General features: G+C 43.4%; 1 protein-coding gene across 13 annotated transcripts in view; it reads right to left on the reverse strand.

Moving 5' to 3' along the window:
• Positions 1-16,450, reverse strand: part of HELZ (helicase with zinc finger) — a 142,027-nt gene extending 125,577 nt beyond the window's left edge. Inside the window, exons 1-6 of one of the 13 annotated variants that reach the window (XM_061145044.1) lie at positions 16,384-16,404; positions 15,051-15,106; positions 11,108-11,164; positions 10,747-10,853; positions 7,022-7,179; positions 5,818-5,929 (exon numbers count right to left, since the gene is read on the reverse strand). The gene's annotated coding sequence lies outside the window, so the exon portion shown is untranslated. Of the gene's footprint in view, positions 1-5,817; positions 5,930-7,021; positions 7,180-7,723; positions 7,740-10,746; positions 10,854-11,107; positions 11,165-15,050; positions 15,107-16,383 lie in introns of those variants that run through there. The other 12 variants (XM_061145047.1, XM_061145048.1, XM_061145046.1 and 9 more) reach the window with 12 other exon arrangements.
• Between the last annotated feature and the right edge of the window lie 10,854 nt (positions 16,451-27,304).

Here is a 27,304-nt window from a genome sequence, read left to right on the forward strand (position 1 = left end):
TGGAGACTGAGACCAGGGGCCACTTGGAAGACGTGAAAGAACAAAAGCAGGTCATAAACAGTGTCCACAGTGCAGTCCCATTCTGTAAGTAAAAGACAGGCAGATTATAAAGTGACAGGCTATATCTTGGGCCTGGGTACCTATGTATCTATATATAGAGAGATAATATATATAGAGAGAATATATATCTATATATAGGAGAGATATAATATATATATACAGACAATATTTTATATAAAAAGTCCAGAGAGAGAGAGATGAAACAAAATATTAAAAGTAAATATCTCCTTCCCCAAAGTCTTAACTCCAGTCTAATCATGGGGAGAACATCAGATAAATGCAAATTGAGGGACATTCTATGAAATACCTGAGCCAGGACTCTTCAAAATTGTCATTAAAAAAAAAAAAGAAAAATTTGGAAAACTGTCAAGAGCCCAGAGGACATGACAATAGCATTCAGTGTGGATCCTGAACAGGAAAAGGGCTTTTTGGGAAAATGAGAAATTCAAATAAAATCTGGAAATTAGCTAATACTAATTTTCCAATGATGATTTCTTAAGAGTTGACAAATGTATCTTAAAAATGTAAGATATTAACAACAGAAGGTTAAGAATATATGAGAACTCTTGACCTACATTTACAACTTTCTCTAAGTCTACAATTATTCCAGTATTAAAAGTAGGTTTCTCTGAGTGGTAGATGACAGAGTTTTAAAAATTCACTTGCATTTTCTAATTTTTTAACAAGCAACATGCTTAATTCCCTGATAGCTCAGTTGGTAAAGAATCCGCCTGCAATGCAGGAGACCCTGGTTCAATTCCTGGGTTGGGAAGATCTGCTGGAGAAGGGATAGGCTACCCACTTCAGTATTCTTGGGCTTCCCTTGTGGCTCAGCTGGTAAAGAATCCGCCCGCAATGCAGGAGACCTGGGTTCAATCCCTAGGTTGGGAAGATCCCTTGGAGAAGGGAATGGCTACCCACTCCAGTATTCTGGCCTGGAGAATTCCATGGACTATACAGTCCATGGGGTCACAAAGACTCTGACACAACTAAGCGACTCTCGCTTTCGATGCTTAATTATCTGAAAAACAAAAGGGGGAGAAGGTAACTATTCTAGATCAAAAGAAATTAAAGAGATAAAAATAAAGAAATAAAATACATTTGGGGAAAATGGGAAAAATTATATATGAACTTGATATCTGGCAGTATAACCATTAGTATTACTGAATTATTTTCTTAGGTGTGATAATAGTATTATATCTATAAAGAAAAATGTCCTCTTTCTTAGGAGACACGTGTTGAAGTGTGAATGAAATGCCATCTAAGATGTCTGCCACTTACCTTCAGCTGGCTCAGAAAAAAAAAAATTCAATTCGACAGAGAAAGAGAGAGGCAAATCTTGATATAAGGCAAAGAATTGGGTATTGATTATACTATTCTTGTAACTTTGCTCTAGGCCTAAAGATTGTCATAATATAAATTGAACTAAATTTTCTTTAACTTAAAAAAATGATCTAAAACCCAAACTAGACCAGAAGTTATAATATTATCATAAATATAAGATATACTGTATTTTATGAGTTTAATTCATCTTTTCCAAATTTAAAAAAAAAAAAGATCAAAAAGGGATGGCTTATTTTACATATTAAGAAATTATAGCTAACACCCAGGAATAATATTTACATTTCCTACCAATTAATACTGAATATAGTCTTTTTATCATTGGAGCAGTTTATATTGATCTTGGGCTCATTAATTTCTAACTTATCTAGTTTTTTTTTAAATAAATCTGTTTACTTGATTACCATTACCTCATCCCTCCCCAGGTCGGTAGGTGCCCAATATGCTACTGGAGATCAGTGGAGAAATAACTCCAGAAAGAGTGAAGGGATGGGAACAAAGCAAAAACAATATCCAGTTGTGGATGTGACTGGTGATAGAAGCAAGGTCCGATGCTGTAAAGACCAATATTGCATAGGAACCTGGAATGTTAGGTCCATGAATCAAGGCAAATTGGAAGTGGTCAAACAGGAGATGGCAAGAGTGAATGTCGACATTCGAGGAATCAGTGAACTAAAATGGACTGGAATGGGTGAATTTAACTCAGATGACCATTATATCTACTACTGTGGGCAGGAATCCCTTAGAAGAAATGGAATAGCCATCACAGTCAACAAGAGAGTCCAAAATGCAGTACTTGGATGCAATTTCAAAAACGACAGAATGATCTCTGTTTGTTTCCAAGGCAAACCATTCAATATCACGGTAATCCAAGCCTATGCCCCAACCAGTAATGCTGAAGAAGCTGAAGTTGAACGGTTCTATGAAGACCTACAAGACCTTTTAGAACTAACACCCAAAAAAGATGTCCTTTTCATTATAGGGGACTGGAGTGCAAAAGTAGGAAGACAAGAAACTCCTGGAGTCACAGGCAAATTTGGCCTTGGAGTACGGAATGAAGCAGGGCAAAGCCTAATAGAGTTTTGCCAGGAGAACGCACTGGTCACAGCAAACACCCTCTTCCAACAACACAAGAGAAGACTCTACACATGGACATCAGCAGATGGTCAACACTGAAATCAGATTGATTATATTCTTTGCAGCCAAAGATGGAGAAGCTCTATACAGTCAGCAAAAACAAGACCAGGAGCTCACTGTGGCTCAGATCGTGAACTCCTTATTGCCAAATTCAGACTTAAACTGAAGAAAGTAGGGATAACCACCAGACCATTCAGGTATGACGTAAATCCTATCCCTTATGACTATACAGTGGAAGTGAGAAATAGATTTAAGGGACAAGATCTGATAGACAGAGAGCCTGATGAACTATGGACGGAGGTTCGTGACACTGTACAGGAGACAGGGATCAAGACCATCGCCATGGAAAAGAAAAGCAAAAAGGCAAAATGGTTGTCTGAGGAGGCCTTACAAATAGCTGTGAAACGAAGAGAAGCGAAAAGCAAAGGAGAAAAGGAAAGATATTCCCATTTGAATGCAGAGTTCCAAAGAATAGCAAGGAGAGATAAGAAAGCCTTCCTCAGCGATCAATGCAAAGAAATAGAGGAAAACAACAGAATGGGAAAGACTAGAGATCTCGTCAAGAAAATTAGAGATACCAAGGGAACATTTCAAGCAAAGATGGGTTCGATAAAGGACAGAAATGGTAGGGACCTAACAGAAGCAGAAGGTATTAAGAAGAGGTGGCAAGAATACACAGAACAACTGTACAAAAAAGATCTTCATGACCCAGATAATCACGGTGGTGTGATCACTCACCTAGAGCCAGACATCCTGGAATGTGAAGTCAAGTGGGCCTTAGAAAGCATCACTATGAACAAAGCTAGTGGATGTGATGGAATTCTAGTTGAGCTCTTTCAAATCCTGAAAGATGATGCTGTGAAAGTGCTGCACTCAATATGCCAGCAAATTTGGAAAACTCAGCAGTGGCCACAGGGCTGGAAAAGGTCAGTTTTCAATCCAATTCCTAAGAAAGGCAATCCCAAAGAATGCTCGAACTACCACACAATTGCACTCATCTCACACGCTACTAAAGTAATGCTCAAAATTCTCCAAGCCAGGCTTCAGCAATACGTGAACCGAGAACTTCCAGATGTTCAAGCTGGTTTTAGAAAAGGCAGAGGAACCAGAGATCAAATTGCCAACTTCCTATGGATCATAGAAAAAGCAAGAGAGTTCCAGAAAAACATCTATTTCTGCTTTCTTGACTACGCGAAAGCCTTCGATTGTGTGGATCACAATAAACTGTGGAAAGATGGGAACACCAGACCACCTGACCTGCCTCTGGAGAACCTGTATGCAGGTCAGGAAGCAACAGTTAGAACTGGACATGGAACAACAGCCTGGTTCCAAATAAGAAAAGGAGTACGTCAAGGCTGTATATTGTCACCCTGCTTCTTTAACTGATATGCAGAGTACATCATGAGAAACGCTGGGCTGGAAGAAGCACAAGCTGGAATCAAGATTGCCGGGAGAAATATCAATAACCTCAGATATGCAGATGACACCACCCTTATGGCAGAAAGTGAAGAGGAACTAAAGAGCCTCTTGATGGAAGTGAAAGAGGAGAGTGAAAAAATTGGCTTAAAGCTTAACATTCAGAAAACTAAGATCATGGCATCTGGTCCCATCACCTCATGGGAAATAGATGGGGAGAGAGTGGAAACAGTGTCAGACTTTATTTTTCTGGGCTCCAAAATCACTGCAGATGGTAACTGCAGCCATGAAATTAAAAGACGCTTACTCCCTGGAAGGAAAGTTACGACCAACCTGGATAGCATATTAAAAAGCAGAAACATTACTTTGCCAACAAAGGTCCGTCTAGTCAAGGCTATGGTTTTTCCAGTGGTCATGTACGGATGTGAGAGCTGGACTGTGAAGAAAGCTGAGTGCCGAAAAATTGATGCTTTTGAACTATGGTGTTGGAGAAGACTCTTGAGAGTCCCTTGGACTGCAAGGAGATCCAACCAGTCCACCCTAAAGGAGATCAGTCCTGGGTGTTCATCAGAAGGACTGATGCTGAAGCTGAAACTCCAGTACTTTGGCCACCTCATGAGAAGAGTTGATTCATTGGAAAAGACCCTGATGCTGGGAGGGATTGGGGGCAGGAGGAGAAGGGGAAGACAGAGGATGAGATGGTTAGATGGCATCACCGACTCGATGGGCATGAGTTTGAGTAAACTCCGGGAGTTGGTGATGGACAGGGAGGCCTGGTGTGCTGCGATTGATGGGGTCGCAAAGAGTCAGACACGACTGAGCGACTGAACGGAACTGAACCTCTTCCCTTAAAGAAGCTGGAAAGATGATAAAATAACTCAGAAGACACAGCTGGAAACTGTACAGAAGCCTAAGAAATAGTCACTTGCTGAACAGAAGAGCAGATCTCTTACAAAGTTGTATTCCATGAACCTTGGGTCAGACATAGTTCGTTTTGACCCTAAGATCCAGTAAAGACCCATCTGCCCAAAATGCCTTTCACAAATGGGAAAGAGGTGGAAATGCTAAGACACAGGAGAACATTCTTTCTTATCTACAGCTAACTGAATTAGAAATCTTTAACATCATTTCTAGTCCTAAAATTCTGCAATTCTACATGTTGCTGTTGTTTAGTTGCTCAGTCTAAACTCTTGTGTTCAACTCTTTGCAACCCCATGGACTGCAGCCTGCCAGGCTCCTCTGGCCATGCAACAATACTGGAGTGGGGTGCCATTTCCTACTCCAGGGGATTCCCCAGGGGCCGAACCCACGTCTGTTGTGTCTCCTGCACTGGCAGGCAGATTCTTTTACCACTGAGCCATGAGGAAAGCCCATAATTCTATATAAAACACCTTTAAAACAAGTATACATTATCATTTCACATCCATTAGGAAGGCTACTATCAAAAAAACCAGAAAGCAAGTGCTAACAAGCAAGTGGAGAAATTAGAACGCTTGTACACTGCTGGTGGACATAAAATGGTGTTACTGCTATAGAAAACAGTTAAGGGGGTTCCTCAAAACATTAAACACAGAATTACCAATTCCACTTCTGGGTATTTCCTAAAGAACTGAAAGTAGGGATTTGAACAGATATGTATATACCCATGTTCACATCAGCATTATTCACAATAAGCCAGAAGGTAGAAGCAACCCAAGTGTCTATCAAAAGTTGGATGGATTTTAAAAAATGTATTTACATACAATAGTATTGCATGTGTGCATGCTAAGTCACTTCAGTTGTGTCCGACTCTATGCAACCCTATGGACCATAGCCCTAGCCCACAAGGCTCCTCCGTCCATGGGATTCTCCAGGCAAGAATACCAGAGTGTAGGTTGCCGTGTCTTCTTCCAGGGGATCTTTCCAACCCAAGGATCGAACCCACATCTCTTAGGTCTCCTGCATTGGCAGGTGGGTTCTTTACCACCAGCGCCACCTGGGAAGCAAGTAATACAACAGTATTACTTAGTCTTAAAAAGTAAGGAAGTCCTGCCACATGCTACAACATGGATGAACCCTGAAGACGTACTAAGTGAAATAAGCCATTCACAAGAAGACAAATACTATATAAGTGCACTTATAGGAGATACCTATGGTATGAATGGACCTTACTTAAATTCATCACAGAGACAGAAAGTAAAATGATGTCTGCCAGGAGGCAGCAAGGAATGGAGAGTTAGTTTAATGAGTAGAGAACTTCAAGTTAGGACGATGACAAAGTTCTGAGATGGAAAGGATGGTGGTGATGGTTGCACAACAAGGTGAAAGCACTTAATGCCACTGAATTGCATGCTAAAATAGTCTAAAATAAATGTTATGTATATTTTACCAGAATTAAAAAAAAAAACAAAAAAAAAAACCCTCAAGTATACAAGCCATAATATCCTCCTGCCCTCCTTAAAAGCAGTGAGGCCCATGTCCTAATCCTGGTGCAAACTGAAGGAATGCGCACTGCCCATTTCCCAACCTCCCCTGCCCACAGAGGAGAACTGAGAGCTGGCAGAGCCATGGCTAGAGACGGGAAACAGGTCCTGATATTACTCCCGCTGAACAAACTTAGGAAAATCAAAACACAGGGCAGAGACCAGGATGGCCGACAGAGGCAGACTAGGGAGGAGAAGGCAAAGGCAGAAGCAGGAAATCCTTCAGAACGCGGGCAGCTCATGAGACTGGGAAGGGAGACAGTGAGGAAAAGGAGGGTCAGAGAACAGGGCAAGTCAGAGAAGGGAATTTCCTCAAGATAAGGAAAGAGAGAGGAGTAAGAGAAAAAAGGAAGAAGAACTGTAAACAAGGAGATTCATTCAAGAAGAGATTCTCCCCAAGTACCAGCAGAAAAATAATTTCCTTCCACTGACTTGGCCATCTGTATCTAAAGAATCCAAGAAACCTGGTGAAGTCTATAACAAGTTAGGGAGAAAACTACTTCCCTATGTAAGAATACTAATATACCCCCATCTACAGAGAACTATGTACTGCCATTTTTTTCATCTGTGTTTGTGTTTTCATTTCAATTTCAATCTTGGCCTACCTTTTTATTTGTATCAAACACTGGTACGCCGTGAATGAGCTGAAGAGTTCTGAAGCAGGGGGGTAAGAGTAAAGGCTTGAAGCCAGATCCGCCAGCATTTGAACCATGGCACTGTGACCTGAGGCTACCTGCCTAAAAATCTGCTTCCATCTCCAAATCTGCAAAATGGGAATAATAACAGTTTACACCTCACAGCTGCTGCAAGAATAAAATAGGGTGAAATATGAAAGCACTTAGAACAGTGTCTGGCCCACCCTAAGCACTATTAAGCTATGAGCTTCCTATTATCCTCCAGACCTAGAACATGAGCTCCAGGAGAGCTGCAATTTTGTCTGTTTTGTTCACTGTTGAAGCCTCAGGTGCTTCACATAAGTATTTGTTGAATAAAAATGTATTGAATAATATAAATTTCATGCCAGCAACATAGAAGCCCAAAGGAATAGCACTACCTTTTTGTTATTATGGACAACTAAATCTGTATCACACTTGAGCCTCAAAGTTCACAGATGGTTTTTATATACCTCATCTCAAGTGATTCTGTGAAGCTGGCATTATTATCTCCATCTCACAGAGAAAGTAAAACTCAGAAGATGTAAGTGATTTGCCCAAGGAATTCTGGCAATTAATCCCACTTCTGTTCACTACAGACCCCCACCCAGAAAGCTCAGCACATACCCTACTAAACTGTTCAACTCTCCTTACCTGCAAATACACAAAATCTAAGTTCACCAAACACTCTATCCCATTTGCTTCGATATTAACTGATGGAAACAGATGAAACACGATTAATAACTACTGAAGCTGAATAATAGGTACAGTGAGATTGATTATACCGTACTTCTGTGTGTCTGAAATTTTCCATAGTAAAAAAAAAAAGTAAATAAAAAATAAACTCTTTACTCTCAACATAAACTCTGCCACTTATAACTTTCTATTGAGCATACCACAGCAGAGAACCTTCTCTGTATGAGGCAGTGAGGAGAAAGCTAGACTGGGAATCAGGACACTTCATTCTTTTTCTGCTTTATTTAACTATGAGGCCTCACTGATTCCTCTAACTCCTCTGGACCCTAAACTCATCTGTTCCTTCCACGGTTAAAATACTCATTTCGGCTTCCTACTAGTTCCTTAAACTCAACACACAAAATGAAACTTGTCTCTTCTCTATTCTGAACCCCTAAGACCTATTCTTTCATATTCCTGATGTCTTCCAGCTATTCAGCCATAAAAACCTCAGCCTCATCTCTGACTTGAAGACACAGAACTGATGGTTCCCTTCCCTCCTACCTAATCAGCACCACATCTCTCTGCTTAACCTCCAAGGTATCTCTTGACCCCATCACCTCTTTTCATTCTCAGGGACACCAATTCAGGCAGTCACCCCTGTCTTGGGCTATCACCATGGACCCAACTAAAAGCCCCATCTCGAGTCTCTCCTCACTGCCAATCCCTCACGTTCATTCTTCTAAACCCAGTCACGACCTCTCAATAGCCTCACCTTCCACATACTCCTTCAGGTAACCAGAGTCCAGGAAACCTGGATAACGCGGTCTCCGGATGCGGCCTCACTTCCGGCCCCACGGCTCCGAGGCTGCTCAGGCTCCCCGTCCCTCCGGAACGCCCTCCTCTTTCCACTGCCTCTCGTGTTCACGCGGGTGCAGTTTAAAGGCCCCTCTTCAGCTGAAGTGCTCCCCGATAGCCCCAGGGGGGCAGTACGATCCCTCCACTGAACCGCTCTTACCGCACCCTTCTAATTCCTATTAGTCCTTTCTGGTACCCCTACTCTCTCCACTAGGGGATTCGTTCCTTGTCAGAAGAAACGATGCTTTGTTCATGTTTGCGTCCCTCTGAACTGAGCTTCCGAAGCACAGCGGCATGCCACCACGAGCTCACGAGGCTCCGGAAAGCGCTCCCCTCAGCCCTCCAGAGCGACTTCAGCAGCCAGCGCCCCCAGCTGGTCAGGCCCCGAGCAGCCTCCTCCTCCACCCGGGATGTACCCTTCGATAACCTGAGCGGGCCTTGCGTGGTCGCCTAACCGTAATTGAGGAACTGAACCCTGAAATAACTCAACTGTTCCCCTTCACCACTCCTGTCAAGAAAACTCAACATTCAGACCGGGCTCTCTTTGAATATTCTCACTGAACTTGTTCCGATCATGTTTTTAACAACTACCTGTTTATTAGCTGGTTATATTTGCCTTACCAACCAAAGCCCACATCAATAGTTTATTGATTAAAACTGCAAAGGATATGAACAAACAATTCACCATGAAGAGACTCAAAGAGAAAAATTCAACATTATAGGACTAAGAAGTGCAAGTGCCACTTTACACTATGAAACAAGGAAGGACTTATAAAGAAAAAATGTATTTCTGTCCAGTTTTGGTAATAGAGGTCAATCTGTGTATCTGTTAGTAGTACAAACTGGTATAACACTCTTGAAAAACAGTACCACGATATATACTGGGTTGGCCTAAACGTTTGCTTGGGTTTTTCCATAGCATCCAGAACAAACTTTATTGCCAACCCAATATCAAAAGCCATAAAATCATTCATATCATTTAACACAACAATACATTCTGAAATTTATCCTATAGATATAATTAGCTAGAAAAAAATACAATACCTACAACAATGTAGATTAAAGTATTAACTGAAAACCAGCAAGCAAAACAAATATCTAACATAAAAAGATTAATGTAAATTATTGACAGTGTGATTTGATAAAATATTTTGCAGCTTCTCACAGTGTAATCATGTAAATTAAAATTGTGACACCGATAATATGGAAATGTTTCATCATCTAGTATATGGGTAAAATACAAATTATGTGCATCATAATTAAAAATGAGTACAGTAAATATATATATATATATTTTTAATGGAATGCCAAAAGGAAAATCAACTGTTTGAGGGTGGTAACTCAAATATTCAACAATTTACTTAATATCAATTCTTAAATTACTTCGTAAGACAAAATTTTACCATACTGAGGAAATGAGGGGCTCCAGGATACAAATTTGACACGGTCTCAAGAAGAGGTCCATGTCTCTATTCTACTACTCATTTTGGCCTTAACTGAGAGCCCTCATGTACTTGTTTTATCACAACAACCCAGACTCCAGCTTTCCAAGAACTAACAAACTAGCTCAACTAGTCTTCTGATCATCCCCAAGAACCTGTGGACAATGAATCGTGCAAAATTACAGCAACTCAAGAAACAAAGAACCCTACAACTATGTTTCACTTTAGCCACCAACAAGCAGCCAAGCCAGAGTTTAATTACAAACTTTAAAAATATATAGCACTGTCACATTCAAGTCTCTGCAGCTAGCATTGAAAAAACATCAAAAACTAATTTTAGCACTGATGTCCCAGAAGTACAATATTAAAGCAGTCTTCTAATTGTTTTTCTGTAGTACAATCATTTTCTAAGTTTACTACTGAATAGCCAAGACACTATAACAGACTAAGAATACTAATTACTGTGAAATAATACTCAAGACTAAATTATCTTTCTTAGGGCATTTCAGCAAAAATTAAATAATCTGAAAGACTAAAACCACCATTGTATGGAGGGAACACAACCATTAGAAAAAAAGTTGAACCTGTGTTCCACTGATCTGTTCTCAGTACCTAGATCCTCAAAAATGCAGACATGTACAGTCATTCATGACAACACGCACATAGCAGGTAACGGGAAAAACAAACAATTTAATACTTAACCAGTTCATCAGAGCACAGGTGATCACCACTCAAGAATGTTGACACGAAATCTGAAGCACCTCTTAAGATCCAATCTCATGCAGATAGGTTGAACTCCTGTGCGGTTACTCATTCAAAACAGAAGTGTAAGATTAACCTACCCTCACTTCTCTTCAAACACACTGAGGAAGTGTCAGGCGGTCTGTTCACCATCATCCCATCAGGACCCGAAGTTCCAGGTCCAACTGCTGCACCAGAGCCCTGCTCACTCCACTCTGTCCCACCTCACCCCTCCTGAGCAGACACTCCTCCAGTTTAAGACCCTTCTCATGCACCACCAAGTTTTTTCTTTCTAAACCAGGTTCTCCCAAGCCTTACTCACCTGCAGTTCACTGCACTGGGTATTACCCAAATAGCCCATCAGAGCTCTTTATAATTTCTGAAAGAGAGAGAAGGAATCTTTTAATACAGAGTAGAAAACAGGATGGCTCACGTATCAGTTCTGAAGCATTTGTATCCAGTAGTCACAGAAGATGGTCTTCTGGTCCATAGTATTTCAGTAAAATGTAGCATAACCAGCCAGGACCAAGAGTCCTGAGATAAGGGTCCAGAGATAAAAGCTTGGTTGAATGTTGCTACTGATTAGCTGTGTGACCTTGGGCAAGTCACTTGCCTCCTCCAGGCCTCAATTTCCTCATGCAGAAAATAAGAGAGACTAGACACAAACAGCAGAGCACATTACATGGAAAAAGCACGCCCCTTCCAAGGCACAATGCCAGCACCACTACTTACTAGTCTTCTGACATTATGTGAGTAAATTCACATTTAGCCTAAATTTCCTCTGCAAAGCGGAAATAACTATCTTGAAATTGTTCTGAAAACTAAAGGAAAGATAATGAGTTATAACAAGTCTATAGTGAATATACTGTGCGTCTCACCATAAAATTCCACAGATGGTAATTACCAACATTACTCCCAGCCCTAAGGTTACATGAATTCAATTTCCAAATATTTATTTTCTTAGAAGATCAACAAATCAAAACTGTACCAACCTGACAATTACCAGTTTCAGTGTTTCACTAACAACTCAATGACAGTTATCTTACAGTGATGGAAGTTTAAGATTATCAATATTACTTAACATCACAGGAAATAAGAGCGGACTCGTCCCTGCACAACATGTAAGCGGGCTCAGTTGCCATGCCTTCCTCATCCTCTCCCTCTGCCTCCACTGCGGCCAGGGCACCTCAGCAAAGAGCTCCTCCAGAAGCCAAGTGACACCAACTGCTTCTGCATCAGATCAGGGGAGCAGGACCGCAGGTGGAGGAAAGAGAAGAGGCTTTTTTCTTCATCTTTTTTACTTTATACACTTAAGCATGGCTCAGGTTTGTTTACCATGGCATGCATCAGTTTTACATAAAAATAAGTAATTTTTAAAACCTATATTATTTACACATATTGCCCACTGATAGGAAGCTTGCCTCACAGGAATATTTTCATACAAGGAGAATATCCACAGAAGAAAGCAAAAAGGCAAATTCAGATGTGCAGAGAACACCTAAAATATGGCATAGAAATGACAAAAATCACAAACATTCACACTTCAGAATGGTTCAGTCAAAAAATATGCCATGCATTCTTTGAAGAACCTAATGATGAATCAGGGGTTTCTGGGGTCAAAACAAGTTGAAAGCACCAACTCTGGTTTTACCAGACAACTTCCTGCTCTTGGAGAAACTGACCCAGTACCACTTACATGAGCAAACCAGTTAGTGTGATTGTTTAGTAGTATGTTGAAAAGCTTTCAATGTGCTTTAGACAACTGGTAGCTTAAAAAAAAAAAAAAGATATATGCACACATATGTATACATATACAGATATATAGAAATTAAAAATCTTCATGTTACATCTACTATTTATCACTGAAAGAGGAATATTAACTCTGTTAAATTCAGGTTAACTCAGAGGTATTATCCCAGCCACCTCAGAGGTGACAGACCACTAAGTTTTATGCTGCTCCTAGCCAGCGTTATGGAAATCACGCTGACTATACCCAGTAACTTAAATGAATGTAAACTGATGGAGCCACACTCTCCACACATATCATAGTTCCCTCCTAGAAAACATTTCAAAATATTACTCAGAAATCAAATTATATTTGCATGTACACTTATCTAAGTTGATGGAAATAAACAACCATAACAATCTGTTTATAATTTTTAAGTAGCTCCTCCGCCTCTCTTGTTTGCCAAGTTGATAAACTTGGCCCCAAATTTTCTATGCATTTAAAACAACTGGCAAAAGACCTTATTTCTTGAGCTGGGCATGTATTTGGAGTCTTAAAAATAGAGTCTGACAGATAATGAGAGGCTAATTTGCATTTGATATCAATGTTATGCCTGCTTCTCAAACAGAGAACAAAACTGCATGTGTAAGGTCTGGTCTCTCTATTTGTAGGGCCCTCCTCAACATTCTTAGCCTTTCATGAGTGTGCTCCATATTCTTAAACTCCACAAGGCACTTTGCAAGCAGGAATGATTTCTCCTGTTATTTTGGCATCACTCCTTTCTCCAGTAAAACACTGGACTGTCCATAAATTGTCTACAGACTTTAAAACAATCCAGACTGAGTATTTATGGTATCAGAAATCAAACTTCTTGGTAACAATCGCAAAATCCAAGTGTACCAGCTGATAGAGAGGTGCTTACTAACTCCCAAAAAAACCACAGCCTTCCCTAAAATAGTGCCCTACTCCCCAGCCAAAAGGACAGACTGAAAAAGCTGGGTCTTTATTCATGTCAGACACAGACTCTCACTTCACCCAAACTTCTACACTATGGCACTTCCCATCTGAGAATGCTTTGTGTAAAAACCTGCTTGGTGGCCAAACACCAACTTCACTTTGAAGTGAATACTAACACTTCACAGGATCTACAGGTGTGAAAAAAAAAAATTGTGGAAAACGTCTTTGTGGAAAATGTCTTAACACACTTCAGGCCAAACACTAACCATATAAGATTACCTATTTCTAAATATTCCCTTTTGGATTATAAACAAATATCTCCATAGGCCAAAAAGTAATTAGTGATTCTTTCCACAAAGCAATATGTAAATTTAAAAAAAAAAAAAAAGGTACAGATTGGGAGATCTAAGCCATGAATATGCCTCCATCAGTAAGCTGAAAATAAATTTTTAAATCTATATTTGCTATAAGAATAAAAATAAAAAATATACGTGATACACACAAGCACTATTGAGTTTCAAAACACAACCAAATGTGGTATGTGCACTTACAAAAGGATCTTAGTTTATGTCCACCTTCCTCACCCAAGTTTTTTTTTAAGGCAAAAATATGAATTGTATGCCTCAATCTGGAAAAAAATAAACCACAGCTTATTCTTCTAGACATGTGATAGAGAGGATTTCAAAATACAAAGGCTATCCAGATGTATTAAAGGAAAAAAAAAAAACAAAAGTGCAGTAACCAATCTACCAAAACTTACATGTTCTCAATAAACCATAGTATTTTTATAGACACACACTGCATAGTACATCTACAATGCCTAAAATTTTTTTTAAAAAGATATATTTTTCAAGTTGAGAAAAATGCTTGTGAAGAATGTAAAATTAGCAAACCACTCTCGTTCTCCCCAGTACTGTTCATTGACACCGTATCAGTGCTGTTCTATAAATCCAAAGCCTTACAAGTTGGCTTAAATAAAGCAACACTTTTGACTTCACATATTACATGTGACCAGAAAATAATGAAAAGCCAGTCTTCTCCATAATAAGTTAACCAAAACAACACTATCATAATTCAAAATAATTATGAGAGACCAGCATTATTCCATTTTTCAGAAAATAAAAGCAGGATTTGCCTAAAATAATTCTTTCCAGTGGAAAGGGTGTACTTGACACAAGACACACAAAATCTACATACCCAATCACTGACACTCAATGTACAGTGAGTGATAAACACCAAGACACAGATAAAATTAAGACATTCAGTTAAAGTTACACAAGGAAATTTAAATAGGCAAACTGTAATTACCCCTGGAAAAGACACTCATCAAGGATGGCTGCAAATAACATTTGGCTCTGGATAAGCTCCACTACCGTTGTGTGTGCTGGAGTCCCTGAAAAGTTTGTACACTTGACACAGTCTTCTTTTCCAAATCCAGCCCAGGCTCTACCCTCTGCCAGACAGAGGGACTCATTTGGAAATAAAGATTGTCCCATCCCATTACTTAGCTTCAGTCTCAGCCTTATGACTCGATTAAGACAAAGAAGGAGAAAGGGTAAATCATTTTTAACTGCAGTCTCACCTTACACATCTCACCAGCACTGTAGTTCTTTAGTGATCAATTACTTCATCCAATTCCTGAGGCAAATAGAAAAGTAAAATGTGTCTATACAACACCAGTAAAAGACAAGATCAGTAGTAGCAAACGTTCTATCAGCGTGAAGTGAAAGGGCACCTAAATTTCAAATGGAAAAAAGCTACCAAAATGGTACAGTATGCAGCTTTTAAATGAGTATGATTGTTTTACTTTAAAATAAAAACATTTCCTCTCTGTGTGATAAAAGAATAGATTATAAAACGCTCTTAAAATCCAAAACATAAAAAAGTCATCTCTTACAGACTGGACTTTCAAAAAGAATTAAAAAGAAGAGATGAAGGGGACGAAATCCTTTCATATGAGTTTAAGTGAGTGCAAAATTCAGAACAAGCGAGCCAGGACAACTCTTTACTCCCCAACCCCCTCCCCCACACCCAACTCTAGGAATCCACTGTGTCTGGAGTTATACATTATTATACTAATGACTTGCCTGAAAAGTGTAAGTGGCGAGGGTGAAGGAACAACAATTTTGAATTTCAAACAAAACCTGAGGATCTCAATCCAAGAAGAATCCTAAAACCGTGATTTCCAAACCGGGCTGGAGGAGCCTCAGCAAAGGAGAGGGTGCAGAAAGCTCAAATAATTTGGGGAGAGAGGAATCAAAGTTCCTTAGATGAAACTGCAGTCCTTCAGCTCTAGAAAAGGGGAGTCTTAGAGGAATCTCCGGAAAGGATCGTCTGTTTTTATTTTTGTTGATGTGCTCGTGGGCCAATGAGAATTTCCGAGGAGGGGGCGGAGAAAGGGGGGGTAAGAAAGTGAAGCTCAGGAAACAGCCCCCGGCTGGGGAGGGAGGGGCCCCCGGCCCACTTTTCCCGGCCCCCGCCCCCACGCGGGCAGAAGTCCGATCCCCGAGGGGCAATAGAGCGGGCCGTGGGAGGCCCGCGCGCTCCCCGCCCCCAGCGGCGACCCAGCCGAGGGGCGCGAGCCTCCCGGGAGCCCGGCGCGGACTAGCCTGCCGCGGGCCCGCGGCGGGGTCCGCGAGGCCTGCTCCGAGGCCTGGGCGGAGGGCGGCGCGGCCCCCGGCGGAGGGGAAGGGGATCGGGAGGGGAAGCGGCTGTAAACAGCCCCAGCGTCCGGGCCTCGCCTCGACGAGCCCCGCTTCCCAGGCCCCGCCGCGGGCCGCCCGGGCCCCCGGTCCGCGCCAGGGCCGCCCCTGCCGGGGCCCGAGGGGCCGGAGGGGAGCCCAGCGCCTTCCCGGAAGGCGCCGGCAGCTCGTGGAGCGGTCCCGGCGGCGGCGAAGGGGGAAGTCAGGACTTACCTGTCATTACTTTCTACGCCATCTTGGATCCACTTGTCAACGTCCCCACAAAGCATTGTGGGTAAGAAAGAGCCTTTAAAGTGACTCCCCTCGGCCCCCGACTCCCGCCTCCGCCGGCGCCGCCCCTCCGGCCGCACCTCCGGCGCGGAAAGTTGCCCGCCGCCCGCCGCGCGGCCCCTCCCCTCCGCCGGCTGTTTGCGTTTAAAATCCGCCCCCATCTTTAAAACGGGGCTCCGGGTCTCTGCGGCAGCCGCCGCTCCCGGCCTCCCTTCCCCCTCCCCTCGCGTCCACGCGGGCCCCGGCGCCCCCCGGGGCGGGCGGACACCCCAAGTCTGCGTCTGATCGGCCGCGGGCTCCCCGCGCCGGCGGCGAGGAGCCGCTCAGATTAGTCTGTGCGCGCTGCTGCGTCGGTTTCGGCCCCGGACCCTCGGCGCCCGCGGGCCGGCTTCTGCTCCCCGGGCCGGGGCCCGAGCGCCGGCGCTTGGGCCGCCGCGTCCGCGGACGGACGGTGTGACCGCCCGCCCAACGGCCCGGGACCCGGCGGAGGCCGGCTTCGCGGCGCGGGCAGGGGCAGGGGGCACGAGGCGAAAAGCAACTTTTACCCGCTTGCCGCTCCCTTCCGCGGGCTCCTCCCGCTCCGGCACCGCGATCCGCGACCCTCAGACGGAGACCCCTACCCTAGGAATGTGGCCTCGCTCGGCCGAGTCCGCCCTTCTGCAGTCCGCGCCGCGCGCGAGCTAGGACGTCCCCGGGCAGGTAACGGGGGCGCCGCCTGCGCGCTCGGGCCGGGGCTCAGGGGCGCGAAGGGCTCGGGGGAGGGTCCCGGCGCCGGGCCGGGGCGAGAGGGGGAGCGCGCGCCGCGGTCCACCTGCCGGGTCATGGGGAGCTGGGGGGTGGGGGGCGCTCTGAGTCGCCCGGGCGAACGACCCCGCCGCCCACGCCCGCACCCCGCCTGCTGCCCGAGGGCCCCTCGCGGGGCGGCGAGGCTGTCCCCCGCGCCCTCCGCCCGCATTCCGTGGCGCGGGTGAGCCAAGCACCGGCCGGCGCCCTCGCGCAGCGGGCCCCTTGCCCCGGGCAGCGTAGGTCAGTCTGCGGAGCTCTCACTCGTTGCTTCTCGGCTGTGCTTTGCAGACTTTGGGGACTCAGAGTGCTCCTCCTCACCCCCAAGCAGATTTTTACAAAGAGGTGTCCAAGGGGAAATCCTCCAGGACAGCGAGACTTGCGAAATTGTGTTCTGTGTGAATGCTGTTGAAAGGCTCTGAAATTAGAAGAACGCAAAGGCATTAAACGCCCCGTTCCGTGCACGGGGAGGGCCTGGGGCCTTGGGGTCCACCCAACTTTTCCGCTACTCCAGACCCTAGGAGAAGCCTCTCTCGAGGAACCTGGACGGTTGCTGACATAAGCCCTGCCCCCGGGGAGTTAAAAACTCCACCAGGCAACTGTCCGGGCCAAAAGAGAAGAGTGGGGTGTAGACTCATTAAGAGATTGGCCCGGGGTCAGCAGTGAGGGAGGGAGCGAGGTAATGAGTCACTCCAGGCCGGCCTCCCCTGAGTCACCGCTTCTCTGAGCTCCGAACGAGTTGGGAAACTGGAGCCTGGAGCCAGGTTCTTAGACAATGCAACTCCCACCGTCCCTGCTGCCGCGAGGGGCATTGACCCGGGGCGGGGAGGCCGCGCTGCTCACGACCCTCTAGCCCCTGCCCGCTGGAAAATGGACCGCCTCTCTGGGCTAGAGAATGCTTCAAAGACTCCTCTCCACAGGGTAGCCAGTCACTCTGTTTCCAGTCCCACTTCTGCACCTGGCTACCCACTCCTGTGCACTGATTTATTGCTTGCCCTGTGTTTACCCAGGACGTTTATATATGTGGTCTGAGTTTCCTATAATTCAACACTCAGAAAGCCGAGGGCAACAACTGTGCCTGGACCAACATCTCTTTAATAGGTACTTTTCTTGGCCCTGTGTGGGCCTGGACCCAGAGAAGAGCTTGATGTTGGTGACTGTTGCACCCATTCATCCAATCCAAGGTGCATGCTGCCGGTCCTCCTCAAAGACTGTGACCTGAACTAGAAAACCCTACAAACTCCTCTCCCTGCCTCTACTCTGCCCCTGACAGTCTCTTCTCCATCTGACCAACCAACCCAGTGAGGTCTGTGCAATGTTAATTGTATTCCCTGACTCCTCAACAGCAGGGAAGGTGTCCCCAGCACCTTAGAATAAAATCAGATTTCTAACAGTAGCCTACGAGCTCCTGGGACTGCCCCCTCACCATGACAGCACGCTGTCCTTCTGTGTCCCCTGCAGACCTCTCTCCAGCCGGATCCTTGTCCCCCAGATGTGACGATCGTCATCTGTTCAGCACTCAGGGCACAACTCAGATGGCACCTCGTGGAAGGGACTTTTCATGATCCCCTTGATCAGAGCAGGGTTAGAAATGTTCTTGTCTGTCTTGTCTGTTGCTTGGTTGTTTATCTGCCCACAGCCTTGGAGAAGGAGCTGCATAGGGGCACAGGCCTGGTCCAGCTTGTTCACTCAGTGCCTCCACCGGGGCCTGGAGCATACAAAAACATTTCAGCAAACATTTGTTGAATGAATGACCAAACCTTAATGAGAGTGAGGGGTGGTGGTGAGAGTGCAGAAGCATGAAATGAGCAGCTGAAGGCGGGGCTCACCAGAACACTCAGATGATACACGGCTGGAGGCAGGCAGGCAGGATTGGAGTTGAGGAACACAGACTCCTTGACCACCATTAATGGGACTCCATTCTGATTCTAATCTGATGAACTACAGCTTCAAATAATTCCCCAGTCACCCCTCTTTGCTTCCTACATGTTTTTAGCCCCACCCCTGCAAAGGCTGCATCTTCTTCCTTACAGCCCTGCGGCTCAGCCCCTGGCTCTCTCTTACTCAGCTGCACTTCCTCCCTTTCTCTTCCAGCGTGTGCTGTGCTGCGTCGCTTCAGTCATGTCCGCCTCTTTGCGACCCCATGGACTGTACCCCTGAGGCTCCTCTGTCCATGGAATTCTCTAGGCAAGAATGCTGGAGTGGGTTGCCATGCCCTCCTCCAGATGATATTCCTGACCCAGGGATCAAACCCATGTCTTTTATGTCTCCTGCATTGGCAGGTGGGTTCTTTACTATTAGCTCCACCTGGGAAGCCCTTCTTCCAGGCTTGAGGCTTTAAATACCTTCTTTACCCTGAGAAAGAACTCTAAACCTGTAGCTCAAGTCCAGAGCTCTCTCCTGGACCTGAGCTTCAGACTCTTAGCCAACAACTTCTTAGCATCCCCACTTGAATCTCTGATAGACTCACACTCACATGTCCAGAGGGGGATTCTTGACCTCCCCCCACAAATGTGTTCCACCACAGTCTTTCCCCAGCTCCACTATTGTAACGCTATCCTTTAATTGTTCAGGCCACAATCACTCCTCTCTTTCAAACTCCATCTTTAATCAGCCTTCTTTATGGTCCAACTTTCACATCCATACATGACTACTGGAGAAACCATGCATTTGAGTAGACAGACCTTTGTTGGTAAAGTGATGTCTCAGCTTGTTAATACACTGTCTAGATTTGCCATACCCTTGGAGGAGGGCATGGCAATCCACTGCAGTTTTCTTGCCAGGAGAATCCCCATGGACCGAGGAGTCTTGGCAGGCTACAGTCCATGGGGTCGCAAAGAGTCGGACACGACTGAGCAACTAAAGCACAGCACAGATTTGCCATAGCTTTTCTTCCAAGGAGCAAGGGTCTTTTAATTTATTTATTTTAAAGTCTGTTTTGTCTGATGTGAGGACTGCTACTCCAGCTTTCTTTTGATTTCCATTCGCATGGAATATTTTTTCTAGCCCCTCACTTTAAGTCTGTATGTGCCCTGGGAAAGATTGAAGGCAGGAGGAGAAGGGGATGACACAGGATGAGACAGTTGGATGGCATGAGTCTGAGCAAACTCCAGGAGATAGTGAAGGACAGAGAAGCCTGGTGTGCTGCAGTCTAGGGGGTCACAAAGAGTTGGACACAACTTAGTGACTGAACAACAACAACCTATAGTAGTCAGGTTCTTAAATAGAAAGCAGAAAGGGTGATTGCCAAGGGGTAAGGGGAAAGAAGAATGGGGATTTGTTAACTGGATATACAGTAGAGTTTTCAGTTTGGTGAGATGAAAAGACTTCTGGAGATTACAGAACAATGTAAATGTACTAAACATTACTGAGCTGCACAACTGTAAAATGGTAAATTTGTTACATAGTATTTAGCACAACTTTAAAAATTTTTGATGGTTAAGATGGTAAATTCTCTGTGCATTTTACCACAATTTTTAAAAGAAAAACAAAAATGTAAAAAGACAAACCATGCAAAAACTACCAAAAGAAAGTAGGTTTTATGGCCAAAAAAAAAAAAAAAGCATTGCTAGAAATGAGGAGGGACACTCCGTGATAAAGGTATTCATTCACCAAGAGGACGAAGCAGTTTGGTATTTGTGTGTTCTAGCACACACAGCCTCACCACGTGTGAGACGAAGGAGAAAGCATAGGCAGAGTTACAAGGAGGCAGAGACAAGCCTACAAATGTCTGCAAGACATGTATATCGGTAACTGTTCAGAGGAGAGTGGTAAGAAGCAGATTTGAACAATTGGATAAGCAAACTTGACCTAAAAGATACATATTATAGATAGATAAATACAGAATACTACACCCGCAACCGATAGATACAGAATACTACACCTGCAACTGCAGATCACAGAGTTTTCCCGAGTGTACATGGAATGTTTGTGAATATGCTGGGCCATATAGCAAGTCTCAACAAGTTTCAGATGCTCTAAGTCATATAGAGTACATTCTCAGACAGTGATGCAGTTAAGCCAGAAAACAAGAGAAAAAGTAAGTAGAAAATATCTACATATTTGAAGTCTATATATACTCCTGAATAACTGATGGATTTGGAAAATCACAGTGGGAGCTAGAAAATATGCTGAAAGTTTTGAAACTTACATCCCATAATTAAGATGTCGTTAGGGCCATGCTAACTTGGGAAGTTTCTAAAGCATATATTAAAAAATAAGCTTGAAATACAAATAAAGTATTTTTCATGAGAAATTAGAGAAACAGCTAATTAAGCACAAAGAACTGTGCAAATAAATGGAAATAGTCAAAAGTTAATTGAAGAATGATAAAATGAATAAACCCCTCATGGGGGACTAATTAATGTGCAAATAATAGCAAAAAAATGAAAATATTTCTATAGATTTTTCAATCATTAAAAAGATAATGAGAATATTATGAACAGCTTTATGACAATAAGTATGAAAATTTGATTGAAATAAACAAGTTTCTTGAAAATGCAGTTTTTCCAAACTGGCACAATCAGTCCTACATCTGACTGGTCTTAAATCCTCTATTTTAAATTAAAATAATAAATAAATTAAGTCTATAATTTTAAATCTTCCTACAAAGAGAACTCCAGGCCCAGAGTGCTTCATCAGTGAGTTCAGTGAGTTATGTTTAAAGAAAATACAGCACCAATCTTGTTTTCAAAGAATAGAAAAAGGAAATAATCCCTAACCATTCTATGACGGCCACACTGCCTTGATACTAAAACCTAGCAAAGACATTACAAAAATATAACAAGCTAATCTCACTCATAAACTTTAAACAAGTGATCAGCAGAATGAATCCAGCAATGTGTAAAGCTGATGTATATCTCAACCAAGGTGGAGTTTTCGATGAATGTTAGTTTGGTTTGATAGTCAAAAATCAGAAAAAGATGTTGAATAAAGTTCAGCACTACTTACGATTTTTTTGATGTAAGTACTATCAAAGTAGGAATAAAGAGGAATTTTCTGAACTTGATAAATGGCGCACACACTCTTCAACAAACACACTAAGTAGTGTACAGACATATAAGTATCTTACCAAGTAGTGAAATATTAAATGCTGTCTCTTTGGCTTGACAGCAGGGATGCCTACCCTGACCACTTCCACTCAGTATCACAATGGAGCACCAAACCTGTGCAATAAATAATCCACCCCCCAAAAAAGAAAGTGTAGGTCTGAAAAGGAAGAAACGCTGTTAACAAGATAACCTGATATATGTGTTTAAAAATCCACAGATGCACAATTATAATTAACAAGTGAGGTTAGCAAGGTTGTTAATATCAATATTAAATGTATTTCTACATACTAATATATCCTACGTAAAGCAGTAATCAGGTAGAATATAAGAAGTTTAAGAAGAAATCTTAAACATGTACAGCAATGTTTGTAGCAGCGCTGTTTGCAGTAACCAAGGCGTGGAAGATTCCTCAGCCGTTGAAAACAATGAAATGCTGCCGTTGGCAGCAACGTGGATGGACCTTGAGGTGATCATGCTGTGTGCAGTGAGTCAGACAGAGACAATCAGCGTATGATGCCACGCACACGTGGAGTCTAAAAGACAACACAAATGAGCTTACTTACAAAACAGAAATAGACTCACAGTCATAGAAAGCAGTTACCAAAGGGGAAAGTGGGGAGGGATAAATTAGGGGTATGGGATTAATAGATACACACCTCTATATGTAAAACAGATAAACTGGTATTTACTGTGTAGCGCAGGGAACTGTATTTACTATAACAACCTGTAGTGGAAAAAGAGTCTGAAAAAGTGTGTATGTGTGTGTATATATATACACACACACACATATATATGCATGCATCACTTTGCTATACACCTAAAACACGATATTGTAAATCAGCTATAGTTCAATTTTTTAAATTTAAATAAAGGTGATCACACAAAAAAAGATAACCTACAACAGCGGCAGAATATTGACTACATAAGAATATATCAGTTGAAACATATACCAGAATTCTGTGCAAAACGAAACATTCTGGAAGGGGGTGAAGGAAAGCCTAAATAAATGAGAGGGCACCATGTGTGGCAGACAGGGAACTGTCCTCTAGTTGCCCTTCAGGAAGGAACTTTCCGTTCGGCCGTGCAGGTGTGGCCTGCACGAAGCCTCCAGCTGCAGAGAGCTCCCTTCCCTGAGGTGACACGGGTCCCAGAGCTGCATACAACCAGTGGAAGCAAGACAGGGACATACTTAGGGCCATTTGTACCAAATACAGGACACCCCAGAATCCTGGGCAACTCCCTGCTGCCTTGACTGGAGCTCTGTGGGCCCGGCATTGCTCTCTGGCCCCTTCCTAAGCCTGATCTTGCTACCTTCACTTCCTCCCACAAGTGTTGATCCTCATAAACATTGTGCACCTCAACTCAGCCTCTGAAGACTAACCTGTGACAGCTGACTCAGGAGAGGTCTCAGAAAGCAAGTGATGAGATGGGTTCAGAGGAGTACCCCGCCCCTGCCCGCCCCCCGGTGGAGGTAGGTGGGTCTCGGGCAGCCCTCTGCACAGGGTGCTGGTTCAGTTGTTCACACTCTGCTGGTACATAAGAGGGGGTGTGCTGGTCAAAGTGGAAGCACTGGCAGATATAGTGGAGGAAGTAGTTGCTATAGAAGTGATTGATTTGGATAGCCATTGATGTGCATCATCAGTGTTCGCCAGAAAGATGCCAAAGAGATGAGAGTAATGAGCAACTGAAAGTCAGGTGTGAAAATTAGAGGCCTTCCTGGTTGCATGAAGCTCTCATCTCCTACAGTGAGAAGGCAGAGAAAGCTGAGGACCTAGACCATGAGGATTAAGCACCCAGCAAAGGCAGGTCTCTCATGCCAAGGTCAGGCCCTGAATGGGATGGAGGCAGATAGGCAATGATGAAGATTTTGACTCCCCAGCTTCCTGTGGACCTTCTGAGCTTGGAGAAGTGGCCCATCTCCAAACCCACTGGAAGAGCCAACACTCCCAACCTTCTGGAACACTGTGCAGAAGCCTGCCCCTGAGAAGAGCATGGATTCCCTCCTGGGTCACTATGCCTATCACTGGCTGAACTCTCAGTACGTAGGGTTAGGGATGCTAAGGGATTACATCCCACAGAAGACCTGCAGGCCCTCGCCAGCATCCAGGAACTGAACTCTTAAGTGTGCTTGATCAAAGGGCCAGAATATAAAACTGGGTGAAGAAGAGTCTGTTGGCTTGGGAGGGATTCTGGGTCAAACTCAGTATTAGAAAAGTGGAAGTTGGAGGATCGCCAGGATAGGAGGTGGGGAAGCAAAAGGCTTTAGGATGAACTGTGCAGACCTGAAAATACCAGATACATCCCACCTCTTTTTGGGAGAGACACACTGCCCAGCCGTTGGGAGTGACAGCTTTGAGCCAGCAGCCTCGGGGCCTGGCTGGGCTGCCAGGTGCTGCTTTGCCTGGGGTCATACTCTGCCCACCCTGCCCAGGGCGACCTGCGCTGTAGCTTAGCATGGACATGCAGCCCAGCGCGGGACACTCTGACAACAGTAAATGCCCCAGAGCAACGCATTAGGGCAGCCAGCGCTCTGTCGGGTCTGGGTCAGACTGCTTCCTCTGCCCGATTCTGGTGCTTGCCTTCTCCCTCGTAAACTTTTGCCATCCAAATTCCATTAAGCATCTGTTTCTGCACCATGACCTGCATACCATACTCCTGGTTTTTAAAGACTCGGAATGTTCAAGAAATCAGTACACTACTAAATGCTCTGTAGATTATATGCAACCATATCAAAATCTCCAAATATTGATCTTTATGCAATATTTTTTGCACGTATAACACTTTTTTTCCAAAGAGTATTTCCCATAGTAAATTTTTGAAAGTAGGAAGTTAACAAATGTTCTGTGGGGCTGTATTCAAGGACTGACAGATTTGGAGGAGAAACGCTTTATATACTATGCAATATGTGTGTGTGTGTGTGTGTGTGTGTGTGTATATATATATATATATATTCAGGACAAATGCAAACATTATTTAAAAAAGAATAAAATAGACAAAAAGATACAAACACCATAGAATGGTAAAGCAATTCTAAATTTATTAGGAAATGCAGAGGGTGAGGAATTAGCAGGACACTCTTTGAAGAAACAGGAGGTAGGTGGGCTTGCTCTACCAGATGTGAAAACTTAGTGTGAAGCTGCAGAAATGAAGACAGTGTGGTTTGGATACAAATACATAAAAATAATAGAGAACACAGACACAGTTCCTGTTTGAATGTTTGATTTCTGTGAAAGATGGAACTTCAGACCTGTGGAGGACGTCTTTGTCATTATATGGTGCTAGGACAGTTGGATATCCTTACAGAAAATGGAACCTGACCACCCCACACCATAAACAAAAATTAGTATCAGGTGATTTTAGATCTGACTGTGAAAGACAAAACACTAAAAGCTTCTAGAACAGTGCAGATGAAGAGAAAATGGAAATATTCTATGACCTGTGCTAATACAGGCAACTGAAGGACTGAATTTTATTTCATTTTAATTAATTTTCACTTATATAGCCCCAAGTGGCTGCCAACAGTTCAGAATTAGAAGATAATATTGAAGACTGTCTTCATGACCTAAGGATATGAAAGACTTCTTCAACAGGATACAAAAACCACTAACCAAAAAGAAAGAAAAAAAGCCAATTGTATTAAAATTAAGAATTTCTATTCATTTAAAGATACCATGATATACGTCAATAGAAAGAGGCACAAAGGCACATTACAGTAGGAAGAGAGATTTGCAGCACAAAGGGCTCATCTCCAGAGTATATAAACAACTCTCAGATCAAAAAGAAAAACACCCTGAAGAAAAGTAGGTAAAAGACTTCAACAGGCACTACACCAAAGAGAATATCCAAATGACCAATTAGCATGTTTAAAAATGTTCAACCTCACCAATAATCAGGGATAGACAAACTGAAATCATAATGAATTATCACAGCACACCCAGCAAAATGGTTAAAATCCAATAAAAAATTGACAAGACTAGTGATAAGACTGGAACAAGAGAATCTCTCAGATGGAGTTAGGGAGAGTTTAAATTGGTATGACAACGTTGAAAATCAGTTTAGCAGCATCTGCTAAATGAACCTGCACTGTAATCCACCGTCTCACATTAGGAATATGCCAAGTTATATGTGGACTTGTACATCAAAAGACATGTACAAGAGCGCTCATAGTCGCATGACTTGTAACAACCAGGAGTTGGGTAAAACCTGTTAGCCACAGAAGGAAAATAAGCAAATCATCATAGGGTACAGTTTAAATATATACAGTTTTATCTGTCAATTATAACTATAAAAGCTGGGAAAAAAGCTTCATAAAACTGTATCCATACGAAAATAAGTAAATAAAGTACTGTAAGTTATACAATGGCATGCCACATAGCCATGAAAAAGAATGAACAACTGTTACATTCAACAGCATGAACAAATCTCACAAAGGATGCTAAGCCTAACACACTTCGTTACAAAAGAGCCCATGCCTTGTAAATCCATTTATACAAAGTTCAAAATGCAAGTGAAATTAAGCTATAGTGTTGAAAGATACACATTTAGCAAGGAGACGATTGCCATAAAATTCATGCTTGAGATCACCTTCACAGGGAGGTAGAAAGCACATGGGAATGTTCTGAGTTGCCTGAGGTGACGTTTTATAACATGGATCTATAACATGGACTGTTGTCTTAGTTTTTTTAAGCCTCGGTGATGGCGGCGCTAGTGGTAAAGAACCTGCCTGCCAATGGAGGAGACGTAAAAGATGTGGGTTCGATTCCTGGGTCAGGAAGAGTCCCTTGGAGGAGGAAATAACAGCCCACTTCAGTATTCTTGCCTGGAGAATCCCATGGACAGAGGAGCCTGGCAGGCTACAGTCCATGGGGTTGCAAAGAGTCAGACACAACTGAGGCTACTTAGCGCACGCACATGATACTCTGTGAAGGGTCCTAACACTTACCTGCTGGTCCCTGGCCAGACTGTTTGGTATCAAGGACAATAATCTGGGGGGTGGGGGGAGTAGTGTCTGGGGGACAAGAGACAGTGAG

This window comes from Dama dama, chromosome 5, assembly GCF_033118175.1.
Source record: "Dama dama isolate Ldn47 chromosome 5, ASM3311817v1, whole genome shotgun sequence".
In the NCBI taxonomy this organism is placed as follows: Eukaryota; Metazoa; Chordata; class Mammalia; order Artiodactyla; family Cervidae; genus Dama; species Dama dama.